The following is a 22265-nucleotide window of genomic DNA, read 5'->3' on the forward strand; positions in this document are numbered from 1 at the left end:
CTCCAGATGGGTCCCTGGTCCAGATAAGTACAGAAACCTACTCCAGCCTCTCCAGAATATCAGATAGTTCCATCTCCCTACCCCACATTAGTGCCAGACCCTTCCAGTATCAAAAATTTAGAATGGCCATAGTCCAACACCCCTGAAGAGAGGGATGGAAAGGTCAAAGGTGATGGTGGAGTTATACCAAGAAGATAGGATTTAACAAATGAATATGAATACCAAATCATTAAATTGATATTTCTTTTAATTTCCAGTATTTTAGAACAACTAGAAGTAAAAACCTAAAATTGTGAAATTGTAAACCCCGTCAAAGTCTGAAATACGTTCTACAGTTAACTGTGGTGCTGTGCTTTAAAGTTTATAGCTTTTTTTGTATATATGTTATTTTTCACAGAAAAAAGTTGATTGTGATAATAAAAAAATATTTAAGCCCTCTAGCCACCTATATTCTGGAGCATCCAGAAGGAAAAATCTAAGAGGATTGTATGGTAGCCCATGACAAACTCTGAGACCTGTCCTATAACCACTGCTGAAGAGTGCTTTGAAAACTATCACCTTTTTATTTCTTTACGTTATACTATACAATAAAAAAAGTTAACAAACAAACAAAAAATAACATGCGCACAGGTAGTTCAGTGGTAGAATGCTTGCCTTACATGTGGGAGACCTGGGTTCGATTCCCGGACCATGAACCACCGCCCACCCCAAAAATAGTCAACCCATCTCTGGGAACTGTTCTGTACCTGCTTGTTGAAGTGTGATTTGAAAAGCATTGCTTTTTTTCTTTCTTTTCTTCATATATATAGTACACTAAAAAAAGGTTTAAAAAAATTATAGGCAGTTAATGTACTACTAGATAAATTCCTGAAATAAAAATTTTGAAAATATTTAGTAACATAGCTCACAACTATAGCAAAGCTGATATTTGTAATAACTTTTAACTTGATATTCTGAGAACACACAGTTTTGATGTTAATCAAATGATATTTAAGATACTGTTTAATATTTAGAATTCAAGTAACTCTGATATCTGTATTTATAGATTTTTTTACCTTTCTTGCTTTAATTTTAAATTGGTTTATGAAACATACTGTACAAACAGGCTTTAAGATGATTACTTAGATTTTTAAAACTTATCTATGGATAAAATAATTAAGATATCCATTTTAGGTGGTTAAGATTTCCATATATTAATTGTTAAAATATTTGTATCTTCATATTTCCCTGAAATAAGGAAAATATTTAGTAAGATAGGTCATTATTATAGTAATGCAGATATTTGTAAGAACTTTCTACTTGATATTTTAATATTTAGAATTTAAGACCTTTCCTATCTGAATATGTAGATTTTTTCCTTGTTGCCACAATTTTAAATTGGTTTATGAAACCTATTGCGCAAACACAGGCTTTACAATGATTATATGGATGCTTTATTTAAATAAGCGTATGGTTAGCTAACTAAGATATCCATTTGGGGTGGTTCTAAGTGTATTGTTTGCTTTCTTTAATTAAAAAAAATTATCAACAACAAAAAAAGTCAACCCATTTCTGGTATATTGCATTCTGGCAGCATTAACAAAATAAAACAGACATGTACACAGAAAACTATAAAACACTGCTAAAATATATCAAAGATGACCTAAATAAATGGAAAGATATTCCATGTTTATGGACTGGAAGACTAAATATTGAAAAGATGTCAATTCTACCCAAAGCAATGTACAGATTCAACGCAATCCCAATAAAAATTCCAACAACCTCATTTGCAGAAATGGAGAAGTCAACCATCAAATAGCTATGGAAGGGTAAGTGGCTCCAAATAGCTTCCCAATCTTAAAACTTATTATAAAGTACTGTAATCAAAACAGCATAGTATTGAGTGGTTGTTAAACTAGATTAGGTGACAACATGTCTCCACCCATTTGGGTGAGTCTTGATTAGTTTCTGGAGTCCTATAAAAGAGGAAACATTTTGGAGAAAAAAGGAGATTCAGAGAGAGCAGAGAATGTTGCAGGACCATGAAGTAGAGAGTCCACGAACCAGCAACCTTTAGATATAAAGAAGGAAAATGCCTCCTGGGGAGCTTCATGAAACCAGAAGCCAGGAGAGAAAGCTAGCAGATGACGCCGCGCTCACCATGTGCCCTGTCTTCACCATGTGCCTTCTCAGCTGAAAGAGAAACCCTGAACTTCATCGGCCTTCTTGAACCAAAGTATCTTTCCTTGGATGGATGCCATTGATTGGACATTTCTATAGACTTGCTTTAATTGGGACATTTTCATGGCCTTAGAACTGTAAACTAGCAACCTATTAAACTCCCCTTTTTAAAAGCCATTCTGTTTCTGGTATTTTGCATTCTGGCAGCTAGCAAACTAGAACACAACCCAATGTCCATCAAGAGTAAAACTGATAAGAAGATTTTGGTATACCCTTAATACAAGAAATATTACAGGGTAATAAAAATAAATGAACCCACTGCATCAACAAGCTAAAGAGGAAAAATCATATCATCATCTCAGTTGGTACAGAAAAGCAAATGAACTGATACAACTATATGGATGAATTTCAAAGACATACCATTGAGTAAAAAAAAAAAACCAGTTGCAAAAGAATGAGAAATTGTAATCCCATTTAAATAAAGTTCACAATAGATAAACTAAAAAAAAAAAAAACAGCATAGTACTGGCACAAGTACAGACATATAAACCAATAGAATCAAATCGAGAGTTCCGAAGTCAATTCTAACATTTATGGCTAACTGATTTTTGACAAAGGAGCACAGACCACTCAATTAGGAAAAAATAGTCTCTTCAACATATGGTGCTGAGTAAGCTGGATTTCCTTTTGCAAAAGAAAGGAGAACCTCTACCTCACATCTTATACAAAAATTGGCTCAAAATGAATTCAAAGACCTAAGTATAAGAATAAGAACTATCAAACTCCTAGAAGAAAATGTAGGGAAGCATCTTCAGAACCTTCTGTTAGGCAAGGTTTTCTTAGACTTTATGCCCAAAGTATAAGCAACAAACACACACAAAAAATAAGATAAATGGGAGCTCATCAAATTAAACACTTTTATGCCTCCAAGGACTTTATCATGAAAGTAAAAACACAACCTACAAAATAGGGGAAAATATTTGTAAATCACATATACAATAAAGGTTTAGTATCCAGAATATTCAAAGAAATCCTCCAAGTTAATAACAAAAAAGGTAAATGACCCAATTAAAAAGTGTGCAAAAGACTTGAATATACATCTCTTCAAAGAAGATACACAAACAGCCAGAAAGCACATATTCAACATCATTAACCATCAGGGAAATGCAAATCAAAACCACAGTAAGATGCCACTTCACACCCACTAGAATAGCTACTATTAAGAAAACAGAACATTACAAGTGTTGGAGAAGATGTGGAGAAATAGGAACACTCATTCACTGCTGACAGCAATGTAAAATGGTGTAGCCATATGGAAGATACTTTGGTGGTTCCTCAGAAAGTTAAGTGTAGAATAACCATGTGACCAGCAATTCCACCACTAGGTATACACAAAAAAACTGAAGGCAGGTACTCAAACAGATAATTATATACCAATGTTCAAAGCAGAATTTTTCACAACTGTCAAAATATAGAAGTAACCCAAGTGTCCATCAACTGATGAACGGATAAACAAAATGTGATATATACCCACATGGAATATTACTCAGCCATAGAAAGGAATAAAATACGGATGTAGGTGACAACATGGATGAACCTTGAAGACATCACGTTGAGCGAAATAAGCCAGACGTAAGAGGACAACTATTGTATGATCTCACTAATATGAAATAATTAGAATAAACAAAACTCATGGAGTCATAATCTAGAATACAGGGTTCCAGGGCATGAAGTGGGGATAGGAAATACAGAGTTAAGGCTTAAAATGTAGAGTTCATGTATGGAAAAATGCAAATATTTTGGTAATGGATGGTGGTGATGGTAGCACAACACTGTGAATGTAATTAACAGCACTGAAATATATATCTGAATATAGTTAAAAGGGAAAATTAGATTGTATATATGTTAACAGAATAAAAATTTAAAATAACCCATATTAACAGCCCCTTCCAACATGAAAATGCTAGAATGAGCCTAGCCCAAATACCCTAAAGAGTGAGAGAAAGATCAAAGATGATGGTGGACTTATACAGAGAAGGTAGGGTTTAACAATTGAATATGATTGCTGAGCTGATAATTCTTTTAGTCTCCAGTGTCTTGGAGCAGCTAGCAGTAAAAACCTAAAATTGTGGAATTGTAACCCATACCAAACTCCGAAATCTGTTCTACAACTAAATGTTGTGCTGCACTTTGAAAAAAATTAGTTTTTTGTATATGTATTATTTTTCATTTAAAAAAAGCCTATTGTGATGATGAATACACAGCTATATGATGACACTGTGTGATTTCTCACATATAATATATGATGGTACTGTGAACCACTGATTTTATACTTTGGATGATTACATGGTATGTGAATATATAATATATATCAATAAAATTGCATTAAAAATACACAATACATTTTGTGTATTTTTGCAATTTGCAATAAAGTAAATATTTTATTTATTTTTGCAAATAAATAAAATTTGGAATAAAATTGCATTAAATACAAACAGCCTCAATGCTGATGAACTGTAAAGGTGTTAGAACAAAAGAATACTTTTTGTAATTTAAATATACAGTCATTTTCAAAATGAAAAATAAAATTAAAAATTCATGGAACTGCACCACGCAAACAATGGCCCTAAGTTAAGCCATGGACTACAGTATTGAATAGTACAATCGTAAAAAATTCTTTTATCAAGGGGGAAAAGATTTATAACTAATAAAGTTTCAGTGGCAGAGAGAGTTCAAATAGAGTCAAAAGGCTACTATGAAGGTTGTTCTTATGCAAGCTTCAGTTAGACCTTGCTATCTACCATAACCTGCCAACCCCCAATCAGGACCATTCCAGCCAATCCCAAAGAACACCTCGGGCAATATAAAGATCCCACAAGAGTTCCATGCACTAGAGCAACTTGCCAGAAACCTACAACCTCCAGATGGATCCCTGGTCCAGATAAGTCCTGAAACCTAGCCCAGCCGCTCCAGATCATCAGATAGTTCCATCTCCCTACCCCATATTAGTGACAGACCCTTCCAATATCAAAAATTTGGAAGGGCAATAGCCCAAACACCCCTAAAGAGAGGGATGGAAAGATCAAAGGTGATGGTGGAGTTATACAGAGAAAATAGGATTTAACAAATGAATATGAATGCTGAATTATTAAACTGATATCTCTTTTAGTCTCCAATATTTTAGAGCATCAATAGTAAAAGCCTAAAATTGTAGAAATGTAACCCATGTCAAACTCTGAAATATGTTCTACAACTAATTGTGGTACTGTGCTTTGAAATTTATAGCTTTTTTGTATATATGTTATTTTTCATAAAAAAAGAAGGGAAAAAGTTGATTGTCATGATAAATATTTATTCCTTCTAGCCTCCTGTATTCTGGAGCAGCTAGAAGGAAAAATATGAAAGGATCGTATGGTAGTCCATGACAAACTCTGGGATCTGTCCTGTAACTACTTGTTGAAGAGTGCTTTGAAAACTTTTACTTTTTTATTTCTTTGCTTTGTATATGTTATACTATACAATAAAAGAAGTCAAAAAATAAAAAAAAGTACTGAAATTAAAATACACATTTTATCAATTGTAACAAATGTATCATGCCAATGCAAGGTGTCAATAATAGGGTAGTATGTGAGAATCCTGTATTTTATGCATTATTGCTCTGTAAACCCACAACTTCTCTAAATAAAAAAAAAGAATAGGGTGGGGGTGAAGAAACATTAAGTAGGGAGTAAAAAAAACTTTAAAAATATGTTATTAGTATCACTGAAGATATAAGAGAAGCTACTGCAACCATAAAACAAAAACACAATAACATGTTTAAAATTTTTTCAAGGAAAAAGAATTTCAAAATATTAAAAGTATAACAAATATGAAAACCTCAATAGAAGGTTTGGAAGATAAACTTGAGGAAATTTCCCAAGAAGTAGAGCAAAATGGACAGAGATGAAAAATAGGAGAGAAAAGATAAGAGAATTAGGAATCTGTCCATGATGTCCAAAATCCAAATAAGAGAACTACTGAAAAGAGATAACAAAAACAGAGGGTAGGAAACCATTAATGAAATAGTTCACAAAAGTTTCCAGAATTGAAAGATAAGAATTTCCAAATCAAAAAAGTTCACCACATACCCAAGCACAAAGGATGGAAAAAGACCTAAGACAAAGGCATTTTACCATGAAATTTCAGAGCATTGATGACAAAAGAATACCCAACGTATTTCTAGGGTGGGGTGAATTCGTGTAGAAAAAATCAGAAATCAGAATGAATTCAGACTTCTCAACAGCAACATTAAAAGTTAAAGGCAATTAAACAAATGTCTTAAAATTCTGAAGGAAAAGTATAAGAATTCTATAGATAGCCAAACTCTCAGTCAACTCTGAGAGTAGAATAAAGACATTTTCACACAATCAGGGTCTCAAAAAAATATTAACTCCTGTTTTTGTTTGCTAAAGCTGCTGGAATGCAATATACCAGAAATGGGACAGCTTTTAAAAAGGGAATTTATTAAGTTGCAAGTTTACAGTTCTAAAGCTATAAAAATGTCAAACTAAGGCATCCAGGGAAAGATATGTTGAGTTAAGAAAGGCCAATGGGTCCAGAACACCTCTGTCAGCTGAGAAGGTCTGGCTTTCTCTCCCAGCTTCTTCAAACGGCCTCCTGCGGTCCATTTTCTTCCTGCATCTCCAAATTTCTGTCTGTGTCAGCTCTGAAGTTTTTTCCAAAATGGTTCCCTATTTTTTCAAAATGGTTCCCTCTTAAAGGCCTCTAGAAAGCAACTCCACCTTGAATGACTGGAGACACATCTCCATGAAAACTACCTAATCAAAAGGTCCCACCCACAAATAGGAGAGTCACATCTCCATGGAAACAACTTAATCAAAACGATCCCACCCAACAATATTGAATGAGGATTAAAGAACATGGCTTTTCTAGGGTACACAACAGTTTCAAATCAACACACCTCCCATGCACCCTTTCTCAGGTTACTGGAAGATGTGCTCAACCAAAACAAAGGCAGCGATTAAGAAAGAAGAAACTGTGGAAGAGGAAGACAGGAGACTGAATTCCCATACAAGCAGTAGCAAAGGGGAAAGGGAAAAGCCATGCACCAATCACAGAGGACAGTTGCTGAGGAATCTGGGGTTGAATTAGTACTAACTAAAAAGAGTAAGGAAATAAAAACAAAATGATTATCATCAACTCCAAAGAAAGCAAAAATTGAACAAGAAAGTCATCATAGTTTATTATACAACTCAGTCATTAAGCGAGAAACAGTAAATATTGCTCTCAGCAAAATTACAATGAAATTATACTGGGGGGCTGTGGAGATGCATAGAATGGATACATGCGATGAGGAGAAGTAGGAAAGAGAGTGCTGAAACATCCAGAGTGGGAAGTCAACACTGAAAAATCATGAGGTAGCAATATGAGCATGTTTGTTAGAAATGGTAACAACTATGGAAAAATCAAGTGAAAAGAGTTCTGGGGAAAGGAAAAGGGGCAGCACGTGAGTGACAAAAAAAATAATTCCTACAAAACTATTTAACTCTAAAAAATATGCAGAGACCCCTCTCATCATATCATATCCAGGGTACATAACTACTGACATGACTTACAACTACCCTATCACTCTTAATCCCCAGGCTGAGGTAATGTTTGCAGGTCTCTAACTGTAAAGTTACCCCCCACTGTCCTGCATACACCCACCTCTTTATCCCTTTTTCCCTCCTCTTCTCTTAGGAGGTAAGTCAAGTGCAGCTCACCTCCTACAGAGGAGTGTCAACATAAATTGTTTAGAATTCTGCCATATGGGAGATTTGTCTCTTCACCCTTCCTTCCCCTTCCATATATGCGTTCATTCAATTAGTTATTTAAATCAGTATGGACTAATGGATATTTATTTTATACTTTGTTATAATTCAATACCACACGATTTACTTTGTCACTCACATCATTGCAGCTTTGTCCAGTGGGAGCTCTTTCATTTGGCTCCTGTGTTCATTCCTCAGTCATGTTCCTACCCTTTTGTTTTTTAAGTACTTTCTTGCTTTCAAGTGGTACAAAATGTCCAGGTAGTCCATCTTGTATATTCCACGCCACAGCCCTAGCATCTGGAGTGCTTGCTGTAGAATGGTCTTAGACTGGCATAGTGGTCCTTCTCCCAAAAATGCAGAACTAGACTAATGATGAGAAAAACATCAGACAAAGCCACAGGGAAGGGCATACCACAGACACCTGACCAGGGCTCCCGACACTGCCAAGGTCATTAAAAACAAGGATGTCAGGGAAACTGTCACAACCCATAAGGAGACCTTGACACTGACTGCAATGTGGAGTCCCGGGGGCAGTCCTGGGACGGGAAAGGACATTAGGAAAAACTATTTTTCAAATAGTTTCCAAATAAAGTGTTGAGTTAACAATAATGAACTCATGTTCATTCTTTAGTTGTTACAAATGAGTTCCAGTAATATAAGATGTTACCAACAGGGAAAGGGGTAAGAGATATTCAGGAATCCTCTGTACTATCTTTCCAACTTTTCTGTACAACCAAAACAGTTCTAAAATGAGTTTTAAAAAAATAAACAATAAAGAGTGTAAAAAAGTCTATGTATTACTATGTGATCATACTGTGAACCAGTGACTATATACTTTGAATGGTTTGTGTGGTGTGTGAATATATCTCAACAAAATTGAAAAAAAAAAAGTCTAGGTTGATAAAGCCAAAAAGTATAATGCAATATATATACTAAGAATTCAAGCTTATCCAGCATTTTAGTTTTTGGAGCACTTTTATTTATTGTTTTATTGCAACAAGAACAAAAAAGCTGTAAGTAGTTTAGACGACTATCATTACAATCCCCATTTACAACTGAAAAAAACTGAGACAACTGAAATGACTTGAGTTCGCTGGACCTATTAATAATAGACCAGGAATTGAATCCAAGCACTCTACACCCTGACTGAGGACATCTTGAACTGCCACATATGTGCATGCATACATGCGTACACACATACATACAGACACATACCTTCGGTGCTTCAGATCTGAGCTCACCCATAAGAAAGAAGAACTGTGTGCCTAACTGGGCAGTCTACAGCCACAGGCAAGGGAACTTCTTAAACCCTTGATATAGAAAGGATTTTTCACTTCTGCAGTGATAAAAATAGCCCAAGCTAACTCTGAGATAATAATAGAAAACACTAAATATTTTATTTAAAAAAAATTAAACTAGAATTGGTTAGAGTCTAAAGGCACTATTTTATAGATATTTTCTAAGTCATACGGATTTTATTTTTGTCATATGAGATATCAAAAGAATCAAGCGTCCCTTTATTTCATGAAGCTATCTTATTTTCCATCTCTACAGCCTGATTATTTAATACATTTATTTATAGCCCTTTCAGTACAAACAGTAAGACTGTACACCCACATTATCAGGTATTCTACTAATTAACAGGCAATAAAATTATCAATAGTCTGACAAATTTTATCACAATCTTCCTCCTCTCTCAAAAATTAACACCAACAACAAAGCAAAACCCATGAGCCTGGCCTGGATATAAAAGCGGAGGAGAAAAGGTGAAGAGACCCCTTTGGGGTGGAATATGGACTGTAAGATTTATATCGATATTAAAGTTCTTGAACTCATTGACTATCCAGTTTAGGCTATGGGATCCGGCTTCCCTCCTCTGCTGGTCAGGAAGGCTCCCAGGCCAGGCAGTGCACCAAGGCCACCTGGGATGCAGGGGGACCATGGGCCAGATACTTTGACTCTGTCTCTTCAGATGCAATTCCAAGCTTATGACACTACAGGAAAGGGGACCATGCAAAAATGCTGGGGTACATGTTTTTCCTAAAACAAGGATAAGAAAGCCTAACGACACAAATATCTCTATCACCAGTCCTTGGTTGAGCAAGTGGAGAGGAAAAAACAGCTCCAACTGACTGCATGACTCAGAGAAAACATAACAAGGTATTTATGCGAATCTGGGGCAAAAGAATATAAATAGTATTAATTCTGAGGAAGAAAAGGCATGTTTTTTAATTCAAAATAAAAAGGTTTCGGCAGATTAACATAATACTAGAGTAAGTTTACATATTTAAGTGTTAATTGGTTGGAATAATTTTCTTTCCTAACTTAAAGAAAGGGAATCAAAGCATTTTTAAAATCAGTTTTCTCTGGAGAAAGGAAATAGGAAAAGAGACGACCCTCACATCTTTACACCCTTCTATATTGTGACTCTTCCCCAAAAAGTATATATTTTTAAATGATTTTTTAAAAACATAAACAGAAAACAAAATCCAGGAATCATAACAGAAGAAAAATCGATAAATTGGACTTCATCAAAATTTTTAAAACTACGGTTACTAAAAAGCACTGTCAAAGAAATAGTTAAGCTACAGACTGGGGGAAAAAATTCAAAATCTGACAAAGGACTTAAACCCAAAATATGTGAAGAGCTCCTACACTCAGTAACAAAAAGACGAACAATACAATTGTTAAAAGGGACAGACATTTGAACAGATGCTACAAAAGAAGCAGCAAATGAGAGGCCAAGCAGCAGGAGTGGTCATGCGGGGCAGGGAAGGCACCTTAAAATCTTAAGATGCCACCGCCCGCCAACCCTCTCAGACAGCTAAGATGCCGAAGAAAGACAGGAGCCTCTGTCGGAGACCGGAAGCAACCTGACACTCGCACACTGCTGGTGGAGTACTGCTGGTGGAGAATGGTACAACCACTTTGGAAAACTAAACATACATCTACCCTTGGCCTCAGCAAATCCACTTCCAGGAATGAGCAGCCCAGAGGTGCACCAAGAGGAGATTGAGCAGCAGCGTGACTACTGTGAGGCTGCAGCTGTCAGTACAGCAAGGGAGTCAAAAGACTAAAATGTGGAAGCAAAGACTGGGGTCTGAAACCTGGCTCTGCTCTATATAGCTGTGGAACTTTCAGAGCTTGCCCTCTCTAAATCTCGACTTCCTCAACAATACAACAGGGGTAGTTCTAGTACCACTGGCATCTGGTGTGTTACCAAGTTCACTACTACCATTACCAGTTTTAATATTACTACTACAGTGAACTTCAGAGACACATCAGATCATGGAGGGTTTTAGAGCTTAGACACAAATTTCCCTGCTACATTAAAAACCAAGGAACAATCCAAGGTGTAGACTGATGTAATTGGGACATTTTGGAGTCAAGAAAATAACTTCTACTTTACATATGCACATAACTCAGGTTAAAATGTTTTTTCTATTGATACCCACTTACCTGCTTTATTTTGCTAAAGTATGGACAACATACCAAGCAAATTCATAGGCATAGATCCAAATTACTTTCATCTGCCTCCAAAAAACAGTTAAAAGCAAAATACAGTAATTCATTTTTGATCTAAGAACATATTAAACAGGAGGCTACAGAGTAGAATTATACAAAATGCCTTGTGATGGAAAGAATGCAAGTAATCTCTGAATTAGCCTTCCTGACTTAGGAGATAATACTCTCAGGGAAAGTTTAAAGGTCGTTGAAATCTCCTAAAGCCAAATCCAATAGAGATTTTTCAGTTTACCTCTTCCCCGATCTTTCAGTCAAGGTGGCCCTGACCCCCTTTTCCTGCCCCTACCTCCGGGGCACTCCACAGTGGCAGCCAGGTATTTGGATGCTCTCTAGGCACCTCCTTCTTGCTTTCTCTGGAAGAGGTCATCATGGATGCCACTGGCTTCTAACAATAAAATGAGGCCTCTCGTCCCTGGCCATTAGAGAAATGCAAATCAAAACCACAATGAGATATCATCTCACACCCACCAGAATGGCCATTATCAACAAAACAGAAAATGACAAGTGCTGGAGAGGATGCGGAGAAAGAGGCACACTTATCCGCTGTTGGTGGGAATGTCAAATGGTGCAACCACTGTGGAAGGCAGTTTGCGGTTCCTCAAAAAGCTGAATATAGAATTGCCATACGACCCAGCAATACCATTGCTGGGTATCTACTCAAAGGACTTAAGGGCAAAGACACAAACGGACATTTGCACACCAATGTTTATAGCAGCGTTATTTACAATTGCAAAGAGATGGAAACAGCCAAAATGTCCATCAACAGAAGAATGGCTAAACAAACTGCGGTATATACATACGATGGAATATTATGCAGCTTTAAGACAGGATAAACTTATGAAGCATGTAATAACATGGATGGACCTAGAGAACATTATGCTGAGTGAGTCTAGCCAAAAACTAAAGGACAAATACTGTATGGTCCCACTGATGTGAACGGACATTCGAGAATAAACTTGGAATATGTCATTGGTAACAGAATCCAGCAGGAGGTAGAAACAGGGTAAGATAATGGGTAATTGGAGCTGAAGAGATACAGACTGTGCAACAGGACTAGATACAAAAACTCAAAAATGGACAGCACAATAATACCTAATTGTAAAGTAATCATGTTAAAACACTGAATGAAGCTGCATCTGAGCTATAGGTTTTGTTTGTTTGTTTGTTTTTGTTTGTTTGTGTTTTTGGTTTTTTGTTTTTTTGTTTTTTACTATTATTATTACTTTTATTTCTTTTCTCTATATTAACATTCTATATCTTTGTCTGGTGTGTCGCTAGTTCTTCTAAACCGATGCAAATGTACTAAGAAACGATGATCATGCATCTATGTGATGATGTTAAGAATTACTGATTGCATATGTAGAATGGTATGATTTCTAAATATTGGGTTAATTTCTTTTTTTTTCCGTTAATTAATAAAAAAAAAAAAGAGGCCTCTCAAATCTTTACCTTCAGCTTAATTTCCCTCTTGAACTCTAGACATATATCCAACTGCCTATCAGTCCACCTGGTGTCCCACAAGCACTTCCAATTTAACTATCCAAAACCATACTCATCCAATATCTCCTGCTGTTCCCTATCCAGAAAGTATCACCTCCATCAGGTGGGCCACCCAAACTAGGATTCAGGGAGGCATGCTAGATGTATTATCCCACACGACCATTCAGTAAGTGTCCTTTATGTATCAAGCCACTGACACTGAAGAGAACAGACACAAATCCCTGCCTGCATGAAGATTAAGAATGTAAATGGGAAAAATAAAATAAATAAATAAATAAATAAATGAAAAGCCATGGGCGGGCCACGTTGGCTCAGCAGGCAAGGATGCTTGTCTGCCATGCCAGAGGACCCGGGTTCAATTCCCAGTGCCTGCCCATGTAAAAAATAAAAATAAATAAAAGAATGTAAATGGGGGAAACAGCAACAAACAAAATAAAACAATTAAGTAAAATAATACTGTATTTTAGACAGCGATAACTGCTAAGGTGAAAGATAAAGTAGGGCAGGGTTTCAGTAACGTGGAGGGAAGGTGCAGGCTGCCACACTTCCAGAGTCCCGACTACGCCTGCGTGCTGGTGAGGGCAGCAGGGGCAAGAGGTGGGGGGTGAGGGCTGTGGGACAGCAGCAAGAACTCCAGCAGAGGACCATACGGTCTGACTCACATTTTAACAGTACCACTCCAGCTTTGCTCCCTGGATTCCTCCACTCCCAATCTTCCCCACCCCATTCCTGCCAGTGCCCCCACCATCACCCCATTGCAAGTCACCAAATCAGATCCCCTCTAGCCGTTAGTTAAACCCTTCTAATCCCACCATTCCTCTTGGTTCCCACCGCGAGAGTTTGCGCTCACCTGGACTCCTGCCAATAACTCCCAAACTAGTCTCCATCCTTCCATCTCTGTTCAAACCACCTACCACACCACTGTCTGCACCCGCTAATCAACTAGTACCTCCAGACCTCCTTAAGCCCCTCAGGAAGAGACCAGCCTCCTGTACAACCAAGACACCTTCCATAAGCTCATCTTTCCATTCTTACCCTTCAGCCCTTCCTAACATTTCCCCCTTACTGGAGGAAGACTTCACTCTCTGCACAGAACCAGCTCCCACCCATCGTGACTCAGATCAGGAGTCACCTCCTCTAGACCCTGCCTTCCCTGGTCCCCACCCCTTCTCAGCACACTCATCACATAATCTACCCTCACCTACGATGCCTAGCTGTTTAATTCTGGGTCTCCCTCACCCCACCCACCCAGACTAGAATTTCCTAGAGAATGACTCTCTTTTATCGCCATATCTGCAACTGCATGGCACAGAATCTAGCATTTAGGGAGTTTGGTCCTCAATAGACATTTGACGGTGGGTTTTTAAAACACCATGCTTTCATGATCTGAATTTGCTTACCATTTTTATTCTATTCCCTGCAGTGTGGTACTTAAAATTTTCCTTTACTCTTGTTTAAGATACACTACTCAATTATCTTTGTTATATAAAATACTGGTTTATCATACCACTTACTTGGTGACATATCTACTAAAAATGCTCCCAGATTCATTTTGTTCAATTTTTGGCTTTTTCTATTTCTAGTTTTCTTTTTACAGAATTATGTAACATGCTTAAACAGTTTTCAGACCTATATGGAAAGCTACATGTTGGCTTTTTAGACAACATTATGAAACATAAGGAAGAATATGTAATTTTAAAAATTGCAGTTAGTTTTTATTTATTGTGAAACACTGAAAACACTGTGCATCTTTCAGAGGACATTTCCTTCCTCCCTGCTAGCCTCCTTGGATCTGATCACTGTCCTCAATCCCCCATATTTTTTAATATGCCCCCTATGTATTGCCTAGTGTTTTTATAAGCAAACACTGCCAAGAAAAGTAACCCTGGGTCCAGTGAGGCTTCCACCCTGGCCTTCCAGAGTACTGGGCAAGGAGCACTACCAGCACCAGGGGTCAATATGACAGTGCATTCCTTGATGACTTGGGGAAAATTGTTTCTACCCTCCCATAAATAATTTCCCACAACCTGAACATTTTAGTAGTTAACGCCAGTGTATTCTTAAAAATACTTAGGAAACAACAATGAGTCAAATTTCCCTCTATGACAGGCTTGTTGCCAACCTGATTCAATTATGAGACTCAATGAGGTTGTTCCAATTTCCTAATGGGTTTTTCACTCAACTATTACAACTTATTGCCAGCTACTTGTTTTGATCAATGGCTCAGTTATGTTATACAAAACAAAGAACCAACCAACCAAACAAAAACTATGGAATTTAACTAATGCAAAGAACCAAATACCCAACTGCCCTTTCACACAGCAATTTAAATAGCATGTATCTTCACTTTTCCGTTGTTCTCATGCTTTTTAAAACACCACTTTTGCAAGTACTCCTTACCACACGCTGAAGATTCAACAACTCAAAGATAGAAAATACCTGGAAAAGACTTACAAATCTTAAGTTATAAAACCATGCAGTCCACCACGCACTGATTTTAGCTTTTAAATGCTTTATTTAATTTTAATTTTTTTTTTCAAGACAAGAGGGACGCCAAATTTTATAACCGAAAAAGTATTTCAAGACTGAAAAAAAAAGTGCTCCACGACGGAGGCTGCAGCATGCTAGGTGCAGCAAGGCCACTCTGAGTTAAGCCCGCGCACAGAATCTTTTCCCATCGGGTTATTAAAAGAAAGGGGCAGGCGACGCTGGACCTCTGCTGAACCCGGCCCCGGATGGAGGCCCGGGCGGCTCCAGTCGCCGACGAGGATGACAGGCGCGTCCGCCCAGGGCGGTGCCCGGGAGAGGGCGGGGGCGGAAGGAAGGAGGAGGATTCGGACAAAGCAGACCCCGGGCGGCGGCACTCCTCCCCACTAGCCCCGTCCCCGGGGCCGGCCACCACCCCGTCGCGGCGACTCCCGCGACCCGCAGCGGTCCCCGGGAACTACCGCCCCCGCCCGCCGCAGGGCCGAGCCCGGCGTGAGGGAAGGGGGGATGCGGGGGCGGGGGATGTTGGGCCCGGGATGCGGAGTGCCGGGCGGGGAATGCGGAGCCGGGAACAAGGGTGAGGATGGACACTGGGAACGGACCGGTGCGAGACAGGGAGCCGGGCAGGGGTACAGAGGAGTGGCCGGGAACCGGGAAAGGTTACCGGGCAGGAGCCAGGAGAAGCACCGAAAGGAGACCCGGGAGGAGCCGGGGACCGGGGCTGTTGTCGGGAAGACCCGGACGGGCATCGAACCCGGACGGAACCGAGACCTGGCCGGGGACCGAGGAGACGGCCGGGGCCAGGAAGGTGACAGGCCGGCGACCATGCCGCGGCCCTCACTCACCGTCCTGCTCCTGCGGGGGCCGCGCTCGCCACGCGCTGACAGGACGTGGAGGGCACGGGCCGCCGACGGGCCGCCCGCCGCGCGCAGAGAAGCTCGGTGTCTCAGGCGCGGCGCCGCGGTCACGAGCGAGAGGTGCTGACCCGGCCGCCGACCCGCAGCATCCTCGGCCGGCCGCCGCGCTGTCCCTCTCGGTCGCCGAGCGCAAGCACGAGGCTCCTCTCCTCGCGGCTCCTCTCCTTGCAGCCGCCGCCGCCGAAAGGCGCTCAGAGCTCCGCAGCCGGCACCGCTTCCGCCGCCGAAAATGGCGCCGAGCCCCTCCCCCGCGCCCCGCCCCACCCCACAATGCCGCGCGGCGCCCCTGTCATGACGTCACGGGCCCCCGCCGCCTGCGCGCGGGGAGACTGAGGCCCGGGAAGGCGTGCCTTTGATGGTCCCTGGCGGTCGGAGCGGAGCCCGTGGGGCTTCGTTCACACTGGGCCGGGACGTGGCGAGGCGTGCGAGGGCGCCGTCCGTGGGCTGCTCGCTGCCGCTCCGCCCGACGCGCTCGGCAGGGCGGCAGAGGAAAATCCGACTCTTCCCCTGCCGGTCAACGCCGCGCCCCCGGCCTCTTCCCACCCGAGGCCCGGCCCCTTTCAGCCTCATACATCGGGAGTGATATTCACTGACAGGCGCTCCTTGTGGCAAGCCCGGGTCGGAAGCCGTATTTGCTCCTTGAAATCGTACCTTGCCCCCTGCAAGGAGGCTTTCTGAGCTCCCTCTGAAGGAAGGGTTCCTGCAAGGCTTGGCCAGACCCTGGGTACGTTCGGGGTCTTAACAGCCGGGCCCCTAAAGGCCCAGGCCCTTGCGCCCGCCTCATCTCCCATTTCCCCTCCCTTGCCGCCAGGGCCCTGGATCCTCAAGAGTGTGAGCTTAGAGGGACTTTCCAGGCCCTCCTTCAAAGCCTACAAAGGCCTCACCCACACTGCACTTGGGGCTGGGAATAGGGGAAAGGGCAGGGTGCTGAACCAGCTACTGCCTGGCAAGAGAAGAGAAGCCCACGCTCTGCTGTCGCAGCCACTGGCAGCATCGCACACCCCTGCTGCAGTGCCTGGACCTCCAGGCCCCTGCAGGGCGGAACTTCCAGGTCAGGGAGGGCCCCGTGTATCCTGCTGCATTGCCAGCTCTGCAGGTCTGACTCAGCAGCCCAGCAACCGGCCTGGAGGCCGGGAGGACGGTGCTGATTCAGGGGGCAAGGCTCAGCTTTCGTTGCCTGCCACCAGCTTGGGAGAATCCTCCAGGTGCCTGAAATATCCCTGTGGCTTTAGGAAGCAGGAGGGCTTCCTGTGTCCGCCTGCATACCCCCCCCCCATTCTGTACTCCTTTCCTGGTGCCTGTCCTCTTCAGATGCTATCCCTATTTTAACCCTGCAGTTACGGGTCACCAGGGAAGTGAGTCTCCTAGGTTTTTCCAGGGAGGTCCAGTTATGTTGAAATATTGAAATATTTACAAATGCTAAGAAAGGGGGAGCACCTATGGTGACACAGCTGTTACAGAGCCCAAGAGTGAGACAGTGAATCGGACGGAGTCAAGTCCCTCCACTGGCCAAATCGCGCCTGGTTGTCACCGGCCTTAACTTGCCTGCTTCTCAGCCACTGCTGTAGGCCCAGGCCCAGCAACTGCAGGCAGGGGACCTGTGAGCATCCACTCTCTCCTGCGTAACAGGCTGAGCAGAGGCTCATTTATCTTTCTGTGCCTCTAGGCTCAATAAGTGGCATTTCCAAGCACCCATCACCCAAGCAAGAAACCTGGGGCCCTTATGCCCCACTTCTGAGGGGTGGCAAGATCCCACCTCAGTATTTATTTAACTCATCTCTTCCCGGTTCCCTTCACTGCCACAGGTGCAGGCTTTGTTATCTCATTCATTTATTCCTTAAGCAAATATTTCTTGAGCTCTTTTGATTCCCACTAAAAGAGCCAAGAATGTGTTGGTGAGCAGGGTAGAGAAGATTCCGGTTCTGCAGCAGTCTACATTCCAGTGAGAAGAGACAGATGGACAAACACATGAAGTGGGGAATATCTGAGCATGCCGTGCCATGATCAGGGTGAACATAAAATGATATGTACAACAGACATGGCTCAGAGACCACGCTGGGCAAGCAGTGAGGGATGGGCTCGGAGTTAGGGCAAGAAAGCTGAGACAAGCAAGGAAGAGACCAGGCAGCACAAAGGTGCAGGGCAAGAGTGCTCTAGCAAAGGTGCTCAGGCCAGAATGAGCTTGGAGGGTTGGGGACAGAACTGAAAGCTGGGTTCATCTACCCCACCCTAACATGTGAATCTAGTGATGTGACTTGAAGTGTTGTGATGCATCCACCCCTCTCAGGGCCAAGTTGAAACTCCTTAACTTCATCTGGAAGACCCACAGGACCCGGTCCTCTTGCCCCTAACACCCTCACCCATGCCCAAGCTCACCTGTTCCCTCCCATGGTCACACCCTGGATTTAAGTGTCCATTCTGCCCAGAATGCACCCCCTGCCCCCTTGTCCTGGCTCTCCTTCAAGATCAGCCAAGAGGTATTTCCTCCAAGAAGACTTCCTCTAAGCTCCCACCTTCCCTAGACTTCCCCCTATGCTCCTTTCCTTCACTATGTGGGCAGGTTACACAGCTGACACCCCCCTCTGATAGTGAGCCCCAGAGCTGGAGGCAACTGGACCCCCTCCTCACCCCCCCCACTGTGAGGGTGAAAAGAGAAAGGAAGGTCAGGGATGGCCTCCTCCAGGTCCTCTTTGCACGGAGCTCCCCTTTGGTGGAGCAGACACTTGAGGCACTCTGACCCCTGGAACTAAGGCCCATCCTCAAGAATTCCCATTCTCCCTTTGGCCAAGCCTTAAAGGGAACCATTAGCAGCCAGAGCTGCCACCCTCCACCCCTCAGCCTCCCTGGAGAGAAATCTGCCTGTCCTCAAAAAGACATGGGTGCTCTGCCTGAAGGCTGCAGGTCTGGTGACTCCGCAGTTACCCTGGGGGTGGTCTCAGGATCTGCCTGGCTGCCCGCTGGAGGGCAGGAGGGAAGGAGGGCAGGGCTGTCCAGGCAGAGGGTCGTGCCCGCCTTCCCTTCACTGCCCTCAGCATCCTCACTCCACTCGCTCTGCAAATTCTGTGATTTCTTGCTGCCTCCAGGAAAGGAATGGCTCCTCAGGTTCCAGAATCAAAACAGGGCCTTGTGCTCCAGATGCAGGCCCAGCCAAGTCATCATCAGTGTCTGGTGGGAACCTGGAAGCGGGGAAGGCCTTGGGGCTACTTCAGAGTCAGCAAACCAATTGCCTGTTCTTCCCCTAAACCAGGAGGTGCAGAGGGCCGTGGGAGCATAAGTGGCTGGGGGGGAGTCCCAGGGTGGACCAGAAATGCCTGTTTGCACAAGTCCTGGCTGTCTCTGAACACCTCTGAGGCCCCCAGGCTGTGGGGGATTAGCCAGCGGCTCTTCAGCACGCAGGGTGCCTGCACACCCTGAAAAGGGGGCCCCCGCCTGCCTCAGCCCCCTCCTCCCATCTCTTCTCTGCTTCCCTCTCTCCAAGGCTTCGTCCTCGGCCCTCCTCTGTTTTCTTCTCCTCCTAAGCCAGCCCCAGCTCCCCCACTGCTGTGCTCCCACACTGGAGAGAGTCACAGGCAGCATGGAAATCTGGCCAGGCTGGGGCAGAAGCGACACCCTTGGAGGCAGCCGCTAGGGCCCAGCAGACCCCAGGGCTGAAGTCCCTGTTGCAGGGGCAGTGAAAACGTCCAGCTGGGTCCCGTGAGGGCGCAGATAGCGACCTCTTGGAGTTTGTCAGGCCGGAGGCCTCACAGATAATCGGGGAGCATGCCACCCCGTATTCGTTCTGTCCCCATTGTTGACTGAGGACTGCATGTGTGAGGCACCCCGGGCCTGGGACACACAGTGGAGGAGGGACACTCGCTGGGCAGGTGGGCAGGCCCCACAGGTGAAGGTCAGGGGGAGGGCGCCGGGCCAGATGGGTGCTGAGCCAGGCAGTAATTGTCTTGGGGAAACCTGGGTTGGCGGGGGAAAGGGGGTGTCTGTTCTTTTAGCATTGATCATTTTCCTGTAAACTCTGGATTTCTGTCTCCCAGGACAGCCAGGAGCCCCTTTAGGGCAGGCAGGGGTTCTGGGTTCATCTTTGCTCCTGAGAACCCTGCACTGGTAGGCATCATCCTCAGTGAATTTAAGGGAAAGGGGGAGGGGGAGGAAAGAAAGGAGGAGAGAGAGAGGGAGGGGGAGAAGAGAACCCAAGAAGAGAGGAGGAAGGGCAGCAGCAGGGCGCGGGGAGCAGTCCTGGAGCGCGGTCTGCGGTCTGCAGGGCTCAGGCTTGGGGACGGGGCACGGGTGGGGCCTGGCCGGCATCCTGCCCACCGGGGTAGCCAAGGGGCCCGGGGCCAGTTCAGGCTCTGACCTGCTGCACTCTCTGGGTCTCTGGCTTTATGGTCTAAAGATGGATTTTATCAGATTTCCAGGTTCCTCTTGCGTGCCAGCTGCCAGGCGGAAAGTTCCAGTAACTGTTTCCTTCAGAACAAGGGGAACACCAGAACACACTCCCACTTTGGGTGGAAAGAGATGGCATGAAGGGGTGCGGTGGCCCACCCCACCCCTCTCGCTGGCCCTCTGGCCCTTTCTGTCTTTCACACACACGCACACACACTTGCACCAACCCACCCACTGTTCTCTAAGGGGAGGGGAATAGAGGCCAGGGACTGCTGGTTTAAATCCGGCTCCCCAGGGGTGCTCCCCAGGAGTGCTCCCCAGGAGCCAGCGGGACTCCTGTCTTGGAAGAACTCAGCTTCAGTTCTGTGAAAACGCTCATTTGAGAGTGGGGAGACTGATAAGACCCCTGGTCACCTATCCCCGGGCAGCCCGTTCCCTGAATACACCCAGAGTGACACTGTGCAAGCTCCAGGCCCAGGCTTTAAAACGGACCGGAAGCTTCCGCTGATTGCTCTGGGGCTCCCTGAGCTGCGGAGAGAAGGCGGCTCCAGGCAGGACAGGCCAACCCAGCATCCCCACCGAGGCCCCTTTGACGTGACAGTGGCCCAGTCCCAGCTCCTGGACTTTAGAAAAGGATGTCTAAGTGGGGGTGGGAAGGAGAGGCCACAGGGAGAGCTATGCCCTGGAATGATGCATTCCACACACCTGCGGCCGCTCCACGTGCTGGGGATGAAGTATCCCTCCCAAGGTACCGCTGGATGTCTCCGGAAAGTGCTGGATTTCCCATGGTATATATATATGGCAAGGAATCTTGATGCATTCATGTTGTCACCTAAAAAGGATCGTGGCAGAAGACTGGGAAACAAAGAACAGCTGTGCTAGCAGAACAATTCCAACACGATTTGGTAAACACTGTGAAAGAGGTAAACACGTGGAAATGTGGAACTGGGGCCAGGAACTCCCTGGAAATGCAAAACTGAGATTCTGCACTGGGGACTCCCCCCACCCCCAATTTTGCTATGAAAATATTTCAGACATATAGTTGGAAGGTAGGCAGAAGTACAAAAGGTGTGTTCTTTTTAAAATTTTTATTAGAGAAATTACAGGTTTACATAAAAATCAGGCATAAAATACAGAGTTCCCATATAATACCCTATTATTTAAAAAAAAATTTGTATTGTGAAATATATATACAAAAAAGCAATAAATGTCAAAGCACATTGTAACAAATAGTTAAAGAACAGACTTCAGAGTTAGGTATGGGTTATAGTCCCAAAATTTTAGGTTTTTCCTTCTAGCTGCTCCAAGACGCTGGAGACTGAAAGAAATATCAACATAATGATTCAGCAGCCACTGGCATTTGTTAAATCCTATCTTCTCTGTTATAACTCCTCTTTCTCCTTTGACCCTTCCCCCAACCTTTAGGAATATTTCTCTGCTCATTCTAACATTTTCATTGTAGGTTTACAGAAAAATCAGGCATAAA

The 22265-nt window shown here is 43.5% G+C and overlaps 1 protein-coding gene across 23 annotated transcripts in view; it reads right to left on the reverse strand.

Moving 5' to 3' along the window:
• KLC1 (kinesin light chain 1) overlaps nt 1-16455 on the reverse strand; it is a 100570-nt gene extending 84115 nt beyond the window's left edge. For 17 of the 23 annotated variants that reach the window (XM_077128418.1, XM_077128427.1, XM_077128419.1 and 14 more), the window contains exon 1: nt 16331-16454. The gene's annotated coding sequence lies outside the window, so the exon portion shown is untranslated. Of the gene's footprint in view, nt 1-746; nt 766-16330 lie in introns of those variants that run through there. The other 6 variants (XM_077128416.1, XM_077128414.1, XM_077128415.1 and 3 more) reach the window with 2 other exon arrangements.
• Nucleotides 16456-22265: the final 5810 nt, after the last annotated feature.

The sequence above is a fragment of the Tamandua tetradactyla genome, chromosome 14, assembly GCF_023851605.1.
Source record: "Tamandua tetradactyla isolate mTamTet1 chromosome 14, mTamTet1.pri, whole genome shotgun sequence".
Lineage (NCBI taxonomy): Eukaryota > Metazoa > Chordata > Mammalia > Pilosa > Myrmecophagidae > Tamandua > Tamandua tetradactyla.